This window comes from Venturia canescens, chromosome 9 (assembly GCF_019457755.1).
Source record: "Venturia canescens isolate UGA chromosome 9, ASM1945775v1, whole genome shotgun sequence".
NCBI lineage: Eukaryota > Metazoa > Arthropoda > Insecta > Hymenoptera > Ichneumonidae > Venturia > Venturia canescens.
The window spans coordinates 13,150,033-13,171,996 of NC_057429.1; positions in this window are offsets into that span (position 1 = coordinate 13,150,033).

The following is a 21,964-nucleotide window of genomic DNA, read 5'->3' on the forward strand; positions in this document are numbered from 1 at the left end:
GCTATGAAACGGGTGAACCGAGGAGTCTCGAGTATTTTATGTCAGCCCGGAAAACAAGGAAGGGAGACCTTAACTGACAGGCACAAGTGTGAACTTCTCATGTCAATCGTTTCCGAGCCCTTCGGCCTTTCTGGTACAATGCAAACATCGAAAACACACGATGTTACGGAGCAATACTATCGAGCACTGTGCTAACACGGGGGAAAAAAAACTCGTCATTGCTCTCCACGCCTGTGCTCCGCAGCTCATTGCGTTCCGTACACTATTTTTGACGTTCTTATCACAACATCGACTTGCAAGCGCATCGCAAGACTGGAGGATTATTATATTCAACGTCAATTTGTGAATTGACCAACAAACGTAAATGGTTTTGACATCATGAAATCCAGTGTAGCTCCAGTCGGAGGAGCTCTCAGGAAATAGCAAAACCTCTGAAAAGTGAGGTACAGAAAAGTTGGCAGAAATCGCGATGATAACTTTTCAGAAAATTCGTAAAAAAAATGGAAAAAGAATGCTGCGGACCCCGTCGTTTCTGTCGCTCCACGAATGCGTAACTACCGAAGTGAAGTTCTTCAAATATTCGAACAAAACATGTCAATTGGTCTCGGATTTTTTCATAGATTGAACGACCGTTCGATTGACTGTTCAATTGACACATGCTCCTTGAAAGCTTTCGTGCTAGTGACCGAAATTTCGAAATATTTCGAAACAGTATCGAAGGATTTTTCGTCCAACAAAAAGTGTCTGAGCGAGAGATAAACTCTTGAAGTAAAAAAAGGCGGGATGGTTTTTCAGAAAAAAAATGTTCAACATCGTTTTTTGTCTCCTGTAAAAACGGCAGAGAGAGAGAGTGCCACGAGTGAGAGAGAAAGAGAGAAGATTTTATTCGTGAAAGAGATCCGCTATCTTTCTCGTTCTATCATCGGACCTGAAGTATGCGATTCTCGGTTTAGCGATTCGAGTCCTGATTCGCAACGAATCTCCTCGCTGTCTCATGCGTGTTTAAACGCCGGTGTGTATACATGTGTATACGCGATAGCCTCGGAACAAAATGTGCGGCGGAATGTCGCGGTAGTCCGGGAGCATTTTCTCATTTACTCGTTCCATCCCCGTGTATTTATGTATACGGTTTTAATAAATTGGCGCATTAAAGAATTTACGAAGTAGTAATGCGTATAACGTGGCGGCAAACTATTCATATTTTTTTCTCTCATTTTTTCCACTGACAGATCTATACACATATGGACGAGTGAGCGTTTTTATGCTTGTACGTATATAGAGTTGACCCGCACGAATGAAGTTGGTCCAACTCCACGCGCGTTCTCGTACCTTCAGCATATACTCGTCCTCAGATTGATATTCATGTCTCTCGAACATCGAGCTCCGCGTATATTTTCACCTTTACGAACCGCCACCGCGCGATGCGGCAAATATGCTACTACAGCAGCAGCAACACAGCAGCAGCAGCAGCAGCAGCTTTGAAAAAATTAACTTTATTGCAGAAAGTTCGCGATCGGTGTGCTCCTCAAAGTTTCTCGTTTAACTTACGACCGGCGATACCGGTCCCCGGCACATATTTCATTGCGGCATCACCAGCGGCTGCATTTGTGAAGAGAATGTCTTTCGAACTCGATTTTTTTGGGACTCTGACCACACCGTATTTGGAACATTTGTTTTTCGAATTTTTCTGAATTCACGGTTTTTTGCGAAAACATTTCGTAAGGTCTGGGACGAGAGTTTGCCGTGGAAAATTATTTCGAAGATAGGAAGCCTTAACCGGCGGTTTTTCGATCTATTAAAGTCATTTGGAAATCATTCGTGTAAAAGTTTGTATTTTTGGGAAAAAAGCGCGCGTAGAGTCAGTATCTTGAGTAACAATCGCATGGGAACAGTTTTTCATTCCTGCGTGATTTTTTTCCCTCTAGTCACCGGGTGTAATGGAGAAAAGCCATAAATTAACCGCTCCGGATTCTCCGGTTTACCTAAATTTTCCATAAAAATGGATCCCGCAAGGACGGCTTGGGTTCACACTTTTTTTCCCTCAAATTCTGTCGGACATTGACAGCCCCCGGGATCCGGACTTGATATGTGTATTACATAAAATGGTAGTCGGTTTTTCGGTCGTTTACGACATAGCAGGGAGCAGCAATGAAAGAAGTCTCAGTCGTCATTAATAGCGTGTCAACGCACCCCACATGTTTTTCATTGAAGGGCGGGTAGGCGCGCGGAGGGTTACGTGTCCTGTGGCAAGTTCGTCCACCGGGGCTGAGCGGGGGGTTGCTGTAGTAGCACCAGAAAGGATCGGGAGAAGGAGGTCGTGCGAGGGCGTGTATATACAATCCATAAACTATTATAGCGCACGAGTATTCTCTCGTTCGGTCACGTGTCCTTACAAGTGGTAAATTGCCATCATTTGGTGTGTAGTCCGATGATAAAAAGTTTTTCGCATCGACTCCGTGGAATACGTTCTGCGAGGTATTTGCGTATAATCCTCTTCTTTATTGTTTGATTTGACAAAAAAATGCTAAAGTACAAAAAAATGTGGCGTGTGGGGAGACCAAAAGCCGTCGATCGAACCATCGTTTCGAGTCACCCGAGTTAAGTGCTGCTGCAAATACTCAATGGAAAATTCGCTCTCCGATTTGTAAATTTCCATAAAATCAAACTGAAATGCTCAACAGAACGAATCGAACTCGCGTTACTTTAGAGTTTCAAAATTCTGTCGCGAATGGATCGTGGAACCGCGCGGTAAAGGTTCATCGAATATTGTGAATATCCGGTAAACGCCGCAGTCACTATGCTCCTGTTCTTCATATATCGCGCGTTAACATTTTTTTTATCTTTCCCACGTGATTCAACGAAACACGTAACTTCGTTAGTCCGTGCTCTCGTGTTTCCGATTCTCTGATCCATACGCATATAAATATATTAGTGCATGTATCGCGAGTGCGCCCATTGTTTCTTCTCATAATACATCTCATAGGTCGCTACGTGCCACGAGTCATATCTATATACAAACATGTAAAATGGAGAGAGTAAGAGAGAAACGTGTGCGGTGTACAAAAGAGAGAGAGAGAGAGAAATGTGCACGTCGATAGTTGGAAAGAAAGCGCAAAACACGCAAACAACGGGACTGCAATAATGGACGTGAGTGTTGTACAAATACGATATGGGTTTAGGGGGTGGGGATAAAAGAGGCGGGTGGGGTTAAAGGAGTCGGAGGCAAGAGCCGACGAGCACGTGACCCATTGAAAAGATTCACTTGGAACATAACGAACACCCCTAGCGGCGGTGAACCCCTGAGGCGCGTATCTCACCCCCTGCCTTCACCACCCCCACTTCCATTTTTATACACATTTTCAACGGAGTTAGCAGGCTTAACGTATACGCACGACTAATACGACGTGGAGCACACGTTTTTCGTTGTTTTTCCCCCTGCACGTTTTTTTTACTTTCTTCTTTTAGTTGTTTTTCGTGCCCCTTGTCCATTGCTTTTGGTTTTGAGTCGATTTTCTTGTAATCGACGACAAAAGGGTGGGAAAGGATTGAAGGGGGGCGGGGGGAGGGAATTTTGTTCATTTTTTTTGACACTTCAGAAAGTTTTTTTCGTTGGATCTATTCGAAGTGCGATAATGCGTTGATACATTTATACACAATGCTCGCTGACAGTGCTGGGCATACGCAGCGATTGTGTTCTCTCGCTTTCAGCGATAGAGACAAAAGGGAGAATAATAGAAAGGGGAAATGGAGAAAAAAGCGTACTGGCAGGTCCGCGTGGTGCGATCGGAAACGTATACGAACTGCAAGACTCCGCTTTTCGCTTTGCTTTTGTTTCGCCTGTTTTTTTTTTTTCTCTTTTTCCTTTCGCCGATGAGAGAATCTTCCATCATTGTACACGCCCCCACCTCGCAGAATCGTGGGAGGAATCTTGCGTGGGAACTACACTTGGTCGTCTCGCGTATATGAGTGTAGAGTTCGGTGACGCTGGCTACGCTCGTCCGCTGCTCCTCGGTCCTCTCTCGATCCTTATTTCCACTCGGTGCTTTCGCGTCCTCTGATTTCTCACTGCTTTTTACCAGCGTAAGTGCTCCTGCGTGCTCGGGTACACGAACACGCGAAACATATGAGCGCACGTGAATCTCTTGTCAATTTTTTTATTTCTCATTGTCACGCCCCGCAACTTTAATAGTCCGAACGAATTTTTTAATCCCTCCAGATAATCAAGGATTCGGATTTCATAATCCGAACAATTGGAATAAAGTAATTTCAGTTTTTGCTGACGTTAATCAACATTTCGGCTCGACCATCGTCCAAGCTGGAATATGCTGAAGTCGCAATCCAAGAGCTGCTGCTCGAGCTTTTCAGAAAATCTGGAAGCTACAACACGCGAAATTCTGTGGAAATAAATGATGGAGTTTTGCAAAGAAATGGCAAGGTACGAGGTGCCATGTACGGATGAATTAAGTATCGTGGCTGGAAGAAAAGAAGAAGAAACTCTGTCGGGACTTGGGATCCGGCGAGAAGGAGGACGAAAAACTATCATGCGTATGTTTGATGCCCCCCGATGCTGAGTCAGAATGCCGCTTTGCGAGAGGCTTTGTATCGGTCACCATATGAAATCATGTCGAGTGGCGAACGGTTCCCGTACTCGCGGCTTTACAACAAAGAAGTATCTCGCTACAGAGAGTGTGCAGCAGTGTTCGAAGCGTATTTCTATAGGAATTCTCAAGTGTGCATGTTTCAGTATAGTGGCTTCTGAAACATAATAAGGGTGTAATAAAGTTAAGAGTCACGTGTGGGAGAGGCGTACTCTCGTGACGTCTCTCGCGAAGCTTCCTATGTGTTCCTCGATGTAAACCCTCCACGGAGGCATCGAACGTCACTCGAATTGATACAAAGCATACGGTCAGCAATCCCTGCAAAAATAGCTCGAGTACGAGACACGCGAAATTGACTGCTCTCGAACCGCTCGTTAGAGAGCTCCGGTAGGAAAGTATAACGAGGCAATGACACTTGAAAACGTCTATTTGCACTCGAAAAACTCTCGAAATTTTCCAACAAACATTGAGACGGTGGCACGGATCTGGAACTGAGTTTTTCAGCGCAGAAAATGTGGAAAAAAGGATTTCGTGCACTTTTCAAATTCGTAAACAAAAGTTTTCTCAGAATATTTGTTAGGAAGTAACCCCGATTATTTTGAATATTTTTCCCAATAATTTGCCAATCAGTTTTGTAAAATGCTGAACGTCAGTTAACAGTTTTATTGCTCAATTATACGGTTGTAATAATCACGTTAAATAAGATAATCGATCAATTAATGATTCGAGGATAATTACGTCGTCACGTTTGCAGCAATTTAGACACCTGGTGAGACGTTTTCTCTCATATGAGATCCAGACAAATCTCATACTGGCGCATTACATCTTAGTTTGTCGGCGTGTCTTTCTTTCGAATAGATCCTCGCAGGCAGCAGCAAAGATCAATGTTAATCACGGTTGCATGCTGAATTCCGATCAATTACTGCAGGGATAATTGATTGCTTCTCGACTATGTTAACCCCTCGGTTATATGTGTATAGAGACGAATGTGCTAACGCGTCTGTATATGTACAAAGTTGTAAGCCGTTGGTGGGTAGAGAAGGACTCGATTACGAAGATCGACGATCACTTTATGAAAGACTCTCAATAATGTATGTACACCGACGAGTTCCCGGTACCCCTTAATGAATTGTCTCGGCATCGCAACGTGTGCTTCGTCGTAAATTAATATAGCAACGATTCGCACTACTTTTCCTTCGAGTCTCATCCTCTTATTTTTCATTTCAATAAACACATATTTACGAATAATAAATTGCGCTCGGTGCTATGCAAATGCAATGTGCTTCCAGCAACGTTTCGATCGATCTAGGCTATGAGATACGATTCATCTTTGTGCTGTACACTATTCCCGTAACAACGGCGGTCTAATACACGCGAAACGCAGCGCATATGCATGTGTCTACCATTGATTTGCATGTAGTATCGAGCCCTAACTGACTTGAAACACTGAAAAAGTGACTTTTCAAGCGAGTTACAAGCGAGTTAAACTCTCAATTTATATTCCTACATTCATCACCGCGTGTCCGAAGCAGCAATCTTCCAGAGAAACGTCGATGACAATATCGACGTAATAACTTAGCGTCGTTTCAACACCGCATGAAAATCAATTTTACAAAAGTGTCGGAATCAACGGTTTGGTGAACGCGCGGTTGCCCCGCTCTCCGCGCGCAGTCACTTTTCAATCAGTCACTATTTCAAGATCGATTCATTTTGCCAACTCCCTCTCAGCTTTCCCGAGTCCGTTGACGCGATCACTCGTTCGATTTCTGCATATCTATCGAGGCTCCGAAACGATAAATTACTTACTCCGTGCTATCGATGCCACGCTCGAGATAATTCAGCCGCATATAAATTCACCATTCTCACGTTATCAATCCTCAAATCAAACCTCATGAGTTTTACAGTAACCAGAAGCGACGCCAAACGCCCACTAATCCTTTAATTACCTTAATCGTTGATTGTTTCAAGTGAAATGTTAATTTATCATTCATTTACAGCGCCGGTGAATAATTCTAAATACTTTGTTCGTGGACGCGGCTGCATCAACGCGTCCTCGAACGTTCCTCATTGGTACACGCATTTTCCTTTCTTCACCGTTAAACACAACGAATTCATAAAACATTTTTTCAATGTTCCCGTTTTAGTGGAGCCATCTGGAATGAGATTTTCATAAGCTTTGTAAAGGTTCATTGAAATTTACGATAAAATCGAAGAAACAAATAAGTCCGAGGCATCAGTTCGGATTTTGGTATTGGAATTTTCGAATTTTGAAATATATTTATGCGCGCAGCTTCGATGCGTCATTTATTGACGTACATATAAACATACGTGTATGGATATTTGCCGCGTGCTGAGAATCGATGGAGCTATGGGACCCCCGTTACTTTCTTGGCCCCTCGATGTCTGGCCTAACAAGTCGACCTCGCGGCCCCTCGAGGGTGGTCGGTCCCCGGGAGGTCTTCCGATCACGTGCCCCCCTCTCGCCCTTTGCCTCTCGGTATATCGGCTACTCTCTCGGACACGCCCGCGGTCCGTCATCCCATCATCCGATGCGCTTCTCGCCCGCGCGCGATCTCCTTTCGACTTTCTTGAGTCTGGGCACGACACCGCGTGCCGAGTCCATTGCTCGACTCTTCTCTCTTGTCTTGAAAGAGACGAAACGTCGGATCCACATATCGAGAACGTGTGGATATGTTCGGTCTTTGATACACGTCGAACCACCCATGAAGTATAAAAATCACAATGACGAGAGCGGCAGTACGATTTCAATGGGAAATGAGCGGATGAAAATAGCAATATATTTGCGCTCTTGATCCAGCAGCAACTTGCTCGATTACGTGTCGTTTGAAAAATACATGAAATAAGACAGCCTTCGTCTCGGTAGATCTCTCTCCATTTCTTTTTCACCTTGAACGCACATCTCGCGAGCAAACCTGAATTTTTATCAGCTGGCGAGAAGAGGGAGAGGCTGTAAAAAGGCTGCGAAAGAGGATAAAAAAGGGTCAACCCTGAAGAAAACAGAGAGGGAGAGAGAGAGAGGGAAAGTGTAAGGATCACGAGGGCGAGTTAAGGAGAGGCACGAGGAGAGTCGTGTGGTAAGAAGAGAAGGAGAGTTAGTTCTCTGACGCAGAATGAGAAGAAAATGAGAGTATTCGCTCGCTTGGTTAATTAGCGAAGAGCGAGTAAGAGCCAGAAAGAAGAGGAGGCGCGAGAGATGAAACGAGTAAGAAATGTGGGTGAGAGAAAAGGATGGATAGAGCACGGGGCTACCGACCTTTCTCAGGACGTTGGCAAGGTTCCTCGTTAGCGGTACCCCATCACTGGTCGCCGACGCGTAAGAGAGCTGCTGCTAAACCCAATTCGACTTGTTACCGTAACAGGTGTCGATTGAACGTTCCAACATCGTCTCTCGCTCCTTCGTTCTCTATCTCTCCTGTCCCGATTCCCTCACTGGCACAGTTGTATACTCGTGTATTCAACGGCATTAAATTTCTACTTGCTAAAGTGAATAACCTTAGGAATAACGTTGCCATTTTCGATGCCGGTTTTAAAGGGAATCGACGTTTTCGTTACACGAATACCTAAGCCCGCAGCAGCACACGGCACGAATAATAACAATGATATTTCCGTTCGATTAATTTGGCTATTAGCGATCGGAATTTACGAGCGATCTTTCCCCCGGGGGGAAGAGAGAAGGCTTTTTGATACAAAAATATTCCAATTAAGAGCGGCGGATTGAGCATCACAGAAGGATTCCCATTGTCCCGTTGACCTGATTTCTCCGCGATCTTTTCCCACCCTTCGAGCCACCCTCGCTGGCCGCGAACCCGAGGAATCTCAGCCTCGTTCGACCGCGAATGTATATTTACGTTCGAAGTTTCGATACTCTCCCGAGGCGTCCGTCGCGTCTTCTCCACGAGGAAGCCCACAGACTCCGAACTTCTTCTTCTTCTTCTTCTTCTTCGTGCGAGCCATCATCAAGCGAGATTCGTTCTCTCCGCACATTCAGCAGGGGCGCTTAACACAGCAGCGACGTAGCGATCTCCTCTCAACGCGCCGCGCTTCTTACTCGCTCTTTCTTAACGCGCGCGCACGCGGGCGCGTTCCTTCAGAAAAAAAGGTTTAAACTCGTTTTCGTTTTCGTCGCTAATTAGACTCGTTAACCGTGGGGCGCGCGCGCGCGCGCGCACACAAAGCGGCGATATGCTGTATAGCCATAACCGGGCAACATCACAAGAGTCACCGGAGCAACAGAGAAAGATAGAACCAGAGAAAAAAACAAGCCAACAAACGGGAGAGACTGAGAGAAATGAGGGGAAAAAAAAACAACAACAACGAAACGAGAACGAACGAAAAGGAACGAGAACGTGAACGAGAAACCAGTGCTCACTTGGTGAGGAGCTAGTTTCTTCTCGTCGAGCAGTCCTCCAGGGTGCGTTTTCGTGATCGGTTGCCCCACGCTTCCCTTTCTTCATCAAATTATAACTCATTTTTATCCTCCAACTAAAGTACACGAAGAAACACAATCAATCCTCTATTCGTTCCGTTACGATGTAACGAGACTCAGAATACACGTGATCGAGCTGTCTCCTTATACGTTCCATCGATACAAATACACTTTTCAATGGACCTGAGGAAAATTGTGAACAGTGGAACTTTCAAATTGACGACTAACGTTGAGAAAGCTGCTCTCGAGGTCTCGGGGTTCGAACGAATCGAGAAATAAATCAATCCTCCTATGATTTTACTGTCGAATGCAGTCGTACGTTTGACCACGTGACTTTTAAATCCAGCACACACGTGCTCTACGTAACTTTGAACGAAACGTGGGCATCGTGAGGCTTTTAACGCGGTCAGTCGTTCCGGATAATATCGATACTATGATTAATCGAATGATAAGAATAATAGGATGGGGAATCGTAATTAATTTAATGGCTAAACTTGACGGGGCTCATTAAAACTCAGTGACTTTTGGAGCGACACAAATGGACGATGACCAATCCATTTTCTCGTCGCTGTGTCGCCTTTCACGTGAGATTGTCCAATAACCGTCGTTGCGAAGACGAGAGTAAACAAATAAATCGAAGAATCAGCGTTTTAAGGGTTGGCAGTGGTCACAGGGAGCCTGGCAAAAATGACAGTCACTGCTTCGTTTTTTACTCTCCCAGAGAATTGGGCAGCCTTCCCGAGACTGCGGAAGCAAATAATGCCAGTTCAAGACGATCCGAGGCACTCGTCAGAATTCACTTTTCGAAGCTTCTTCGGGAATAACGACTTTGTCACGTAGCGATGACCACCGATGCGATCCTTTCGGCCCCTCGGATGTTCCAGGGCTAAGCAAACTGTGACGAAAAACAAAAGATGCGAACGTCATGAGGAGCGCAAAGTGAGAAAGACGATGTGAAAAGCTTGGAATGCTTTAACGGACGGTGGAAAAACCGTTTTCAAGAGCATTGTGATCGTGAGAATGAAGCAGTGCAATCGTGATATAGAAACAACCGTGTGCCCCATGTGTATATGTAAATACCGAAGGATTTTAATCGTGCGAGTGAATGTATATGCATACACTTATATTTTTCTACGATGCCCTCGTACTTGCCAGTCCGCTCCGGGTCCCGCCGAGGAGTGCGAGATCGAATAATAAGAAAGTAAAGTAAAGAGGATAGAAGATTCCGCACACAAACGAGACTCCGATCTACGAATCGAGGGTTAGTAAACAAAGGGGAGTGAATTATAAGATCGGTCACGTAGTAAAATGGGAACTGAGCCCTTCTGCTTGCACGTGATCAGTGGATTGCGCGCTGTATATATACGAGAGAGCGAGACTCCTAAAAGGCTTCGTTCCTCTACTATTTCTCTCGCACTCGCACACTCTTTCGTTTGTTGGCTCCTCTTCGCGATATCGCGTATATACACAGTACGCTTGGTGGGCGGCCATATTGAATCGTGATATGGGCCCGCAATTAAGGCCGAGTAGGCCACCCGGACGAGAAAGAGAGGCGCAAAGCGCGATAAGGTGAGTTACCCGGGGTCCCGGTCGAAGCGGAGAGCCCGCTTCTCTACCAGAGTTAAGCTTGACCCTGTGGACCCCAGCGAGACTGTGCCCTCACTCTCTTGCTCTTCTTTTCCTTCCTTCCTCGTGTACTCGGGCGCTCCTCAAAGTATCAGCGTTATCTGCGTCTTTCTCTCCCTTTGCTGCACACTGCCTCTATGAGCCGAGCCCTGAGCTCATCGCTGAACCTTCGAATATGGCAGTGTATTATGCATGTGCAAACCGCATCGGAGCCTCATCCCCTCAGCTCACATCTCTTCTCCCCGTTTCATCGCGGGGTCCTCCTCGTCGCGCTGCAGAGGGTCACGCTCAAGGACCGAGATCTTTCGTACTTCTCTCTCCTCCTCCTCCTCCTCCTCAACCTTCTCCACGTCGAAAGAGGACCTAATAACTGGGAACTTGGCGTTAACCTACCCATGTGCGCCGTGTTAACGTGCAACTTCTATAACCTTTGCAGATCTGTTCTCCCTCATACGTGGACACGGGCCAGTGAAAATTTTTTATCGCACCTCGCACCATTTTTCTAATCCTTTCCCTTCACAATCTTCTGGCTCGGTTAACGAAAATTCGTTCCCGAACGACAGTTAACGAATAATCGATCCCGAAGGGCTGTTTCTGAGAAGATTTTCAAAAACCAGTGCCCCGAGTATCTTTCAGTGTTTTCAAGCGATTAAAATTCTTCCTTTTGGCGAGTCTCTCCATCGGAGATCGACAAGTCACTTGTGAGTCAGAGCACCGGGTATTTTATTTTTTCCCACGTAATGACGTCACGATGCGCGGCCATGCAGAGATCGGTGTATCAAATTAGTGGAATATAAAGACGTCAGCGGATCCTTCTTTGTTCGTTGGATAAATATGTGGGCATATTATATTCTCTCGGTAGCAGAAGAATCTTTTGTTTTTGTTTTTTCAACGTTTTTTTTTCACTGGTAGCCGCCAGGTATAATCGCGTAAAATACCCGAAGCCATCATCACTTTGTCGCTATCGCATGATTCACAAATAAACAGAAACGATGGTACAGCAGGCCAGAGAGAGAGAGAGAGAGAGAGAGAGAGAGAGAGAGAGAGAGAGAGAGAGGGAGAGAGAGAGAGAGAGAGAGAGAGAGAGAGAGAAGGAGAGAGATTTTTGTGTATCCCGGATCAAATGTGACCGCACGTATGGAGCCAGGGAAAAAGAAGGATGAACCGGGCGTCTATATACCTATATTATTTCACCTGCTGTTGTCCCTATAAGTTGAGCTCCTGGGGTACGATCAGATAAACGACCGCGTGGCTTCGCTGGTATGCAAATCCCGATGGAACTAATGAAGATTAAGAATCCAACGGAATAACAGAAAAGGAAGAATAAAATGGATTCAACACGAGCACGCACACACACATACACACACACACATTCATGCACATGCACAAAGGGCTGTCCCAATGAACACTAGAATCTTACGATGAGAAAAATAAGACGGGAAACCGTACGAGAGAGAGGAGGAGGAGAGAGGAAGATTGTGAGGATTTGCCTCATTTCTAAAACATCTTCCTAACGAGTCGCGATGCCAAGAATTCCTGAAAAAAATGTATATCTCGGTCTCTCGCGCCCACGGGATTTTCTCGTGATCACAGTAGCATGTCCATTTATATACATTTAAATGGAAAGGCACATCTATATTTATATATCTATGTATGCACTAAAACGTAGAAGTTGTTGATTCTATTGTTGAATCGTCGTCGAGTGTCCATCGGGAGAGCAGAAAGTCTCTTGGTCCGTGGCGGTGCGGTGGCATCGCTGATGCCCGCGTGGACCTCCAACGGAGAATTTCATTCACTATGCGCGCGCGCGGTCAATTTATTCTCGTGAAGGAATTAAGTCCGGTCGAGAGTCCGGAGATGAAGACCGCGCTCTCGGGGTCTCGCGGTCGCGCGCGCGATCGCGAGCCCGCCGGTGTAAATGTAAAAAGGTTGGCTCGCGCGCGCGCGCGTACGGTAGCATCGATAACACACGCGGTTCTGCCTCTCCGAATATCGAAAATGAGAATCGATGATGGAAGCTGTGAGAGCGATTTCATTTTCAACGGTAGCCCCGCGCGCACTCATGAGAAGGGAATCAACTCTCGCTAACGCCGAAATCGCGATGATGAAAGCCCGGACCTTTTTAACCTTTCGCCGCCTCCTTTCGATACACCGCCGCATATTTCGAGAATTGCCTGTACAATTATGCCAAGCTACCTGTCTCACTGCTCCTCGCCCTTAACGAATGTATCGCGCTTCTGCCTTCTTCCTCTCTGGCACCTTCCAGTTTTACCTGATCCTCGAGCATGCGTGGGTTCCGATCGAATATAATCCCCGCATCGATATCTATATACATTCACCGATATTTATTTATATGGAACCAGCAGAAACGAGGATAGACTCAATACATATTTCTCAGGCTTTGGAATTTTCGTGCTCCCAACGAAAGCGAGACGCTCGCGCCACTTAAAAATAGCCCACGTCCCCACAAATCATTGCACCCCCTTCGACAGTCTTATTAGCTAGATCGAAAAACACACGCCGCACCCATACAACAGCTCGTCCGGACTCTACCGTAATCCGTGATCTAACCTCCGTGAGAAATCGGCGAGATTCCCCGGGCGTTGACGGCTTCGAATCCCAAAACTGACACTCGTCGATGAAGAATTTTCGTCGTGACTCTGGAGCAGTTTATATGCCTTTTGACAATTGTGATTAATCAACTTTTGCGTAATGTTGATCAGTGCTTTATCAACGTTACTATTCACGCTGCGATATCGCCATATCCCGGTCCGATTCACAAGCAAAGCACTGACTCAGCCGAATTCACTGCTGTACGCATAACTCAAATTTAATTGAAACGCAAGGATTTATCCACTCGCTCGGACCATCGAACGCTTCCATTCTAATTTTTATTTATTTTCCCTCCCTCCTCCTCCTCCTCGCCTCTCCGTTGTCATTTTGAGAAGGGTATAGATCAGGCAGGGCCAGCGGGCAAGAACAATACTGCTTCATGCATATAATGCGAACGAAAAGAAGATTAAAAAGCGAGGGACCCGAGCAGGCGGCGGCGAGAGGGGGGAGTCGGGAAGGAAATGAGGAAATGAGAAGGAACTGGCGAATGCCTCACCTGAACTTATTTCGCTTATCCCATTCCGTTGCTCATCTTCCTGTGAGCCCATATTCACCGCACTGCACTGTAAGCTGCTTCGTCCCATTTGGTTCGGTCCATTCTGCACTCCCTCTCTCTCTCTCTTATTCTCTCTTAGCGCGAGGTGATAAATCACCGTGCCATAAACAACCGATATTTCTCTCCGAATGTTTACCGAGTACGCTTTAAATGCCTTGTTAAAACAAACCTACGCTCTCTCTCCTCTCGCGTGTGTGCCGGGGGTTAAACACTTTTTTGCCAGCACAAGAGACTTCTACGTTCGTTCAGACTTTTTCTTCCTCCCTTCCTTCCTTTCTTTCTTTCTTTCTTTCTCTTCGCCTCTTTCTCCACTCTTATCTCTTTCTAACTCCCTTATTCACTCGATATTACCTTCCCGGAGAAGATGAAGAGACGATGAAGAAAGATGAACGCGAAGGAGAAGAAGAAGGGGAGGGGAGCAGAGAAACGATGTGCGTCCGGTTACCTTTCACGTGACTTCTCTCCCCATTACCCTTAACTGTATTTGTCTTTCTCTCTCTTCTTTACCACGCATCAGTCCTTTTACAAATGAACCCAGGGACCCGAAGATCTTCTCTCAAACGAAAAAACAAATATCCTCGTGGCTATCGCACAGATTAACCAGACTTGCAAGACTCTTCGACACCGTAATATTCAACATTACGTCGAGTAACAAGACTTCGCGCTTGCATACAAATCGCGAGGGGCTCGAGTTTTTGTGCTGCGAAGAGCTGAGTGAACTTTCGTCATTTTTTCAAAATCTAATAAAACCAGCGTCTTCATTAAACTGTACTCAAACCTGTAAAAACCTTTCAACATCCACTTCGTCCCAAGCCTTCCCAGATGTTGGAAAAGCGATAAGAAAATGGAGGCTGCATTCCGAAACTGCTTCCCAAAATCGTTTTCTTTCAAATCACAATAAATCTCATTGAAACATTTTATACTGCAGGATTTCGAACGAAATTTCGAGAAAATATTTCAAACATCTTCGAATTGAGTGCCCAAGAGAAGGGACAATTATTGAAGTTTCGAAAAAATGATTATCGACGCAACAAATACAGATTCCAGAATGAATGGAACGAGGATATTCACTGTAATCGGCCAGGGGTCAGTACTTACGTTATTCGGTCAGTGATCGGGGTGAAGGCCTTTTATTTCTTTCGCTATTTACATCTCCCTCGCTCCACTTGCTCTCTCCCTCTCTCTCTCCTTCTCTTCCATTTTCTCGATCGTCTCACTCCTGCTCTCGGACTTAAAAGTTATAGGAAAAGGCGTGGAGTAGGCGGGTCTCGTATCTCATCGTCCGATTGAGTTATAGCGCTTTAAACCAAAAACCGTAGCTAAGTCCAGCGCTACAAAACTGACTAAACAGCAGTTCCAGGCGTATTATACATCCCCAAGACCTATATTATCTTCTCTCGTATGTATATGAATATATACTCATAGATATCTAAATGTGCTTCGTAAAAGAATGAGGAAAAAGAGAGAGAAAAAAAGAAGAGAGATGTTGGAGTATGAAATTTTTGATAGATAGCTCAGGCCATCGATCGTCTGGCTTATCGTCCATAAAAGGTTTGCTAAAGCGTTTTCAAATCACTATTCTCATAAATTTATGACTATGGTAATATATAGCACTGGACAGAGCATGCTTCATTGCTTTTCTACGGACTCTCGGAGTGTCTAGACACGCTAGAAAATGGCTCACGTAAAAGGGTTGAGTCATCTGAAATGTATGTGAAATAGAATGCAAAAAGATTTTAGTGCTCGAAATGTTTGCACAAGAAAAAGGCACGCAAAAATTAGGAAGACGTATAATTATCATTGATTTTTTGGATTTTCGTGCTTTAAAATTGTCATCAATTCCTTCGGACCTTGCCACGTTTCACAAAACTTTTGTTTTGTAACGCGAATGATTAAAAAAACTTTCTTATTGTACGATATGGGCGTGAGAGATCTAGAAGGTAAGAACCATGGCCACTGTGCGCCTCAGTTTATCGGCGCGATCGAAGTCGAGACGTAAAGCAAGGTAAAAAATAAGAAAATCCCCCATATTGCGCTTGCGAGCGGACTCCGAAGAAGGGTTCTTATAGTTCTTACGTGGCCTGTCTCCCATGCAACGCGGCTCGATTCGACAGTTTTTCGATGCCAAATTAACTTTCGATAAAAATAACTCCGAGAAACTTTTCTTCGAACAAGTTCTGCATCTGCGATCGATACGGAAGGAAAAAAAATTCAGTCACTTTTCGTTGGATATCCAGATTCAAATCGACGATGGGACGAATCGATTTGTTTTTAAATTGCAACAAACATTGAGATGGAAAAAGAATTTTTTCGTTAAGCCAGATTGGAATTGATGTTGATCGTCGTCCTCGATGAGTTAGATTCAAATTTGTTTTTAACGAAAGTACGTTTTGCAAGAGTAACGAAATGAATAATCTTAAAATTGAAATAAACTCGGTGGAAAAAAGGCGGGACTGAATTTCTTTGAAATTGTTGCGTCCCCTAAAACGTAAGAGCGCACATTTTTCAAGTTTCTCTTGATTTTTTCGCCCTTTTTCCTATCCGTTAATCTTTTACAGTGCCAGGAACAGTGCTCGTGCAAGCGAGAGAGGGCGAGAGCGAACGCGTAACGGACTTGAATTTGCATAAATCGCCATTTTCGTGTCCCCTTTGAATTCCGTCGCTATGGCGACCTTTGTCCAGATCGTGCTACAATGGCCACTATCTTCCCGGAGGCCCAGCAGAAAGGGTGGGAGGGGAAAGCCGCGCGTTCTCGCATCGCGAGGACCACGCGGCGTATATACGCCTCTCCACCTTCGCCAACTTCTCTTCTTCTGCTGCTGCTTCTTCTTCTTCTTCTTCTTCTTCTTCTTCTTCTTTTTCGTGCTCTTCCTTCGGAGAGGAGAAACGATCGCAAACAAAGAATCTCGTGGTCGCGAAGGGGCGCGAGTTCTCGTCGAAGAAAACGGCACGAAAAGGGTAAAAAAAGTTCTATACACGAATAAGCGATGCGCCGGTTGGATAATCCAAGAGAGAAAGACAGGGACGGAGAGAAAGCAAGTGAAAAAGGAAAAGACGAAACAAAACAAAAGCTCGCTGCAGCAGGGAGAACGCGACTTTCGTTTCAGCGCCCCGAGCAGCTCCACGCGGAATATTCGCCTCCGCAACAAAGACAGCGAGAAAAAGAGAGGAAGCTCGCCACACTACACGCGTGTACTCACGTATATAGCATAACCGAATCTCGTGTTATACCGTGGGGTTGCTTCAGCGAAAACGTATCGGGGAGCGCGCGTGAACGCGACTACGAGCGCGATTAAAGCTCTCGACTTTAACGATCGCATAAAACTTACGTACCCATAAATCCCATCGGGATTTCACCTCATCCATGGGCTCCTCGACGGTTTCGCACTTGCACTCTCTCCTGCATCACTATGTATGCCTTTTTTCACTATGTTTGTATACATTCGTGGGACACATCGATTTAACGAGGCGAGAGTTGCCCATTTTTTATTCAAGTCTCTAGCAAATTTTCGGTTCGGAGGTTGCCTCAACGTTTTATCTTCTGCGTTATACGCATTTGCCTCGATCGACAGTTCGACGAGGAACAAGCTCCATAAATATTGTCTCTATTCGTATTTTCCGGCGAGTATAATTTAAGCGTATAAGCGCTACTTCCAAAACACTCCGTTCCACACCGGTAAAGGCTGCGGAGTAAATTTTAAATAGTACCATTCCAAGAATAACATGGAAGTAGTTCTTCTCAGATACAAATACAAACGCGCATGGATCACTCTACTCGTTGCTTTACCGCGCGGATTGTGCCGTTTCGCGAAGCAGCGTCTAAGCGTTAGATTCGCTCTTATACATTATATCAGGCACTTTGGTCGAAGGGCATGTGAGAAGCTGGACAAGTTTTGCTCGAGAGACATTATTTATAAGAGAGTCCGCGGTAGACAATGCGGTGGACCGTTGCCGCGAAGCACGGAAGAAAAGGGAGAAGATAGAGAAGACGAGAGCAGGGCGGGGGAGGGAGGGGGAAACACAGGGAGCAAAACTGCGAGCAGCCATCTTTCGTCGTTCCTTTTCTGTTCTCCATATGCAACAGCATCTGCTCACTGACCGCGAGGAGTCTCGAAGCGAGGGAGGGAGCAAGGCCGATTCTCTTTCGAGGCTCTGCGCGCATCGCCATGCAGAAAGACGAGAAAAGGGTTGCTTCTATATACACATAAAACTCAAAGAAACACTGGAAGAGACAGAGAGGGAGATAGCGGGGACGAAAGAATAGGGAGAAAAGAGTGTTCCGTACACGTTGAACCTCGAAGGTAGCGCAAGAATATGCAAACGCAAAATGCTGAAAACAGAGAGAAGAATAGAAAGCTCTGTGGTCCAAGATCAAAGCGCTATATCTCCAGAGGGACGTTGAACGAATCGGTGGTTCTGCAAGCATGCACCAGCGATGGAGAACGGTATAGGTATTTCCCTATCGTTATCATAAAGTCGTGGAGAACACGGAATTGGGCTTGGTACCAGACGCGTGAGCGCGTATACAAGGTGTTTCCAACGTCGGTTTCAGTTTGGACCCGGAAAAGTTGAATGCGAAGTTCTGAGAGAGGAAAATTCTCATTACTCGGAATGAGAATCGATCCGAATCGTTGAAATACAACGGGCTGCAATTTTCCAACGAATCGATAGACCAAACTGCGTTGAAGATAAAAGCTGCGCGATGAGGATTTTTTCGGCGTTTCGAGATCTCGACGCAAATTTGTACGCGATCCCGGGGACACTTTGTATAAGCTGGTCCTCGTATTATCGCAGTAAGTGCCGCCCTTTATAGCGAGAAATACACATTCTGGTGCACGTGCGGTCTCGCGATACGCGTTCGACACCCAGTGCAGCGCGAGGAGAGAAACTTATTTATTCGTGTGCGCGCATGTGTGTGTGTCCGCGCTACACCTTTTTCAATGTTGCAATCCGCGCGCGCGGTAACTCCCGCAGATATTTGCCACGTTTTCTCCCTCCCCCGGCGTTTCCCCATTCAGCCTCCTTCTTCAGCAAACATTCCACCAGTGCATTCTTCACCCAGCAACCACCATCTTACCGGGAATCGTTCGCGAGCCAGCTCCGAGTTTACGACCACTATTTTTCGGCGAATGAAATCTTTGCTCGCGCAATAACGGTGCTGGAAAAATCGAACAAATTCGCATCGTTCCAGCCTAATGAAACTCTCCGAGATTTTCATTGAGTTCACGCTGCTTCGAGGCTTCTTATATGAATCCTGAATTATTCGCTTGAACTCGGAGGAAAATCGAATCGAAAAAATCTTAGGAGCCAGCCGCATGAATTTTCACTCCATCGGGTCCCGCCTCCGAAATCTGGTGATCGAAAAACTCTGACGCGCTCCTTCCCCTGCGCACTTATACCCTCGCTGCATCATCCAGACGCGCGCACAAGTCCCCATTTCGAGTGTAGAAACTAGGAAAGACCGAGTAAAACTTAGCGACGATACAATCTCAGCTGCGGCGACTGTAAATTTCATTCATACATAATATACATTGTACACGTATATATTTACCGAGTTTATGTACGGCGCGGACTGTGGCAAGTACATTTGAATAAAAAGCCTGAAAGTTAAGCAGCAGCAGCAGCATCGAGAGGCAGCAGTCGCGAGGGACAAGGCAAGAGAATTTATTTGAAAATGTCGACGAGGAGGACAGCACAGTGCAGTCTGGCATTCGGAATAAAGTGTGTACACGTGTAAATATACATATATACGCTGACTGGAGAGCGCACAGAGGGATGAGAGAGCGGTAGAACAAGCTTGATAGTCACGTACGTACGCGTACGTATGAAACAGGTGAGCCACCGCTGTTACGCGACGACGTGATATACGTATATATCAACAGTTTGTAAGCAAAAGGACGTAACTCGTCCGATCGAGCACTCGAAGTGAGAGAAAATTCGCCATTTTGTGCTGGTGCTTCGGTGGGTATCGGTCGCACGAGAACGAGGAAGAGCAGGGAATGAGACAGCAGGCCACATTTTTGCTTCGTTATCATTGAATTCACATAGCGAGCGTTTGCGATCGCGTTGATAAGTGATCACTTCAGAATGGCCGATCTCACTATCAGGTGCAATATTTGTAAGGAAAAGATGGAGAATGAAGGAAAATAAAAATATCAAAGTTCCTAGCGGTCTGCTCCTACTTTTTCCTATTCGCAAGGAGTGCTGGCTCGAAGACGGAGAATTGATTCGAGAAGCGATTTCTACGAAACTTTTCTACACGAAAGTTATAGAAGCTCGAACCCTGATAAACGTTTCCATTTGCTCGACGCGACGTCCCAGTGCAGATATTTTAACGGAGAAAATAAGCCGCTCCATTTATGAATGTGGAACAATAAACAAGGAGAAAAGGTTGAGACATAAATATACCAGGGAAGAATAATAAATGGAGGAGCAGGAAAGAGAATTGAAAAAGACAAAGAATGGATCTGAACGTTTGTGGTTCGAAATGGCGGTAGGTCTTCCCATCCGTGTATTTCTATATACGCGCCTTGTCCGAGCAGCTGGATCGTACGAATAGCCAACTACCCTCTCGCTCGAGCGCAACGATCCTCGAGGAATACGCACACACACACACACACAAGAACGATTTGCAGAAAAATTCGTGCGAATATGGAGCCTGCTCGCGGTCTGAACGATCGCGCGGATCCAATTTTTTAATGAAATCGATAAAATTCTCATTTTCGACAACTTTATACCGAAAATTTCGTTAACTCAACATGAGCGGCGAGATTCATTGGGCAGAATCGTCGCAAAAGAAAGAGCAAATTTTTCAAACTCCACCCACGAGATGCAACGAGCTCTTGGTTAAATTTGAGAGTTTTTTCAAGCTCCTTAATAATAAAACCGGCAAGAATACACATGCCAAGAATGGCTGTTCTCCATCATGGAGAATTAGACATCGGTCCGAATTGCCACCAAGTTTATCTACATCGTGAAAATACAGTGCACAGTGAAGAGTCGCACGAGTGTGTCTCGTGGGGCGGCACGAAGCATAAGCGAAGAAGCAAGCCAGCGACGAGATCGAGAACGACGACGACGAAGATCGTCCAGGGCCTGGAGAGGAAGAAGAAGAAGAAGAAGGAAAAGAAGTAGAACCGCGCGCAGCCGCCCCAATAAAAACTCATGGATTCTCGTCTCCATCGTACACGCTTATATAACACACATATACAAAGGTATATATTCGTTGTCGCAGACAAAGAAAGAGAGCTCGGTTCTCGAGCTACCGATGCTTTCCACTAGAAGCCGCTCTTAAAGCCCGCGCAAAGAGAAACGACCAAGATATAAAGAGAAAGGAAGAAAAGGGATGGGGAATGGTTATATCGTCTCCGGGCAGTGATAGTCAAAAGAAACGCGACATGCACTGTATCGCTGAGGACGCGAGAGAGGACGAAATCGAATGGAACAAAGGGAGAAAGAAGTATATAAAGAGAGCAAGAGAGAGTGAGCGAGGGATAGAGAAGAAAGAAAGAAGCCTGAAGTACATGGATATAAGAGTAGAAACAGAGAGCTGAGAGGGAATGGAAAAAAGGAGAGAGGTCTGTGCGCTGCGACGAAACTCACAATTGTGTCGGGGGACAACGAAGACGGAGAGAAAAACGTTAAAGAAAAGAGAGGGGAAGGGAGACGGCAAGAGTAATCCCGAGTGGGAGGCGCGGTCTCTCTGCACATTTCGCGACGTTTGACAGAACAAAAGACTATCGACCGTGTCGAGCCGTGGAAGGTGGAAAGACTCGATCTCTCGCTCCCCCCGGGTGGAGAAACGCTTCCTTGCTGCGCCCGCCTCCCAAAATCCCAGACTCCCCGAGACTCATTCGCTGTACGGAATGGAGTATTCGTACAGTTATTCCGCTCGCCATTCCTCAACGAAAGAACTCCTTGACCGCCATTTCGAATCGGATCAAAAGTTCCTCTTTCTTCCTTCATTTTATTACGTAACACCGCGGCAACACTACTTCTGCGATAGCTCGAGTATGTTGATCGTCAAATGCTCCGATTTCCGGTGAAATTCTTGCCTCGAATCGTTTCATTTGATTTTTTTACTTCCACTGCGATCTCAGCACCCCTGGGCCCGAGCCAATAATC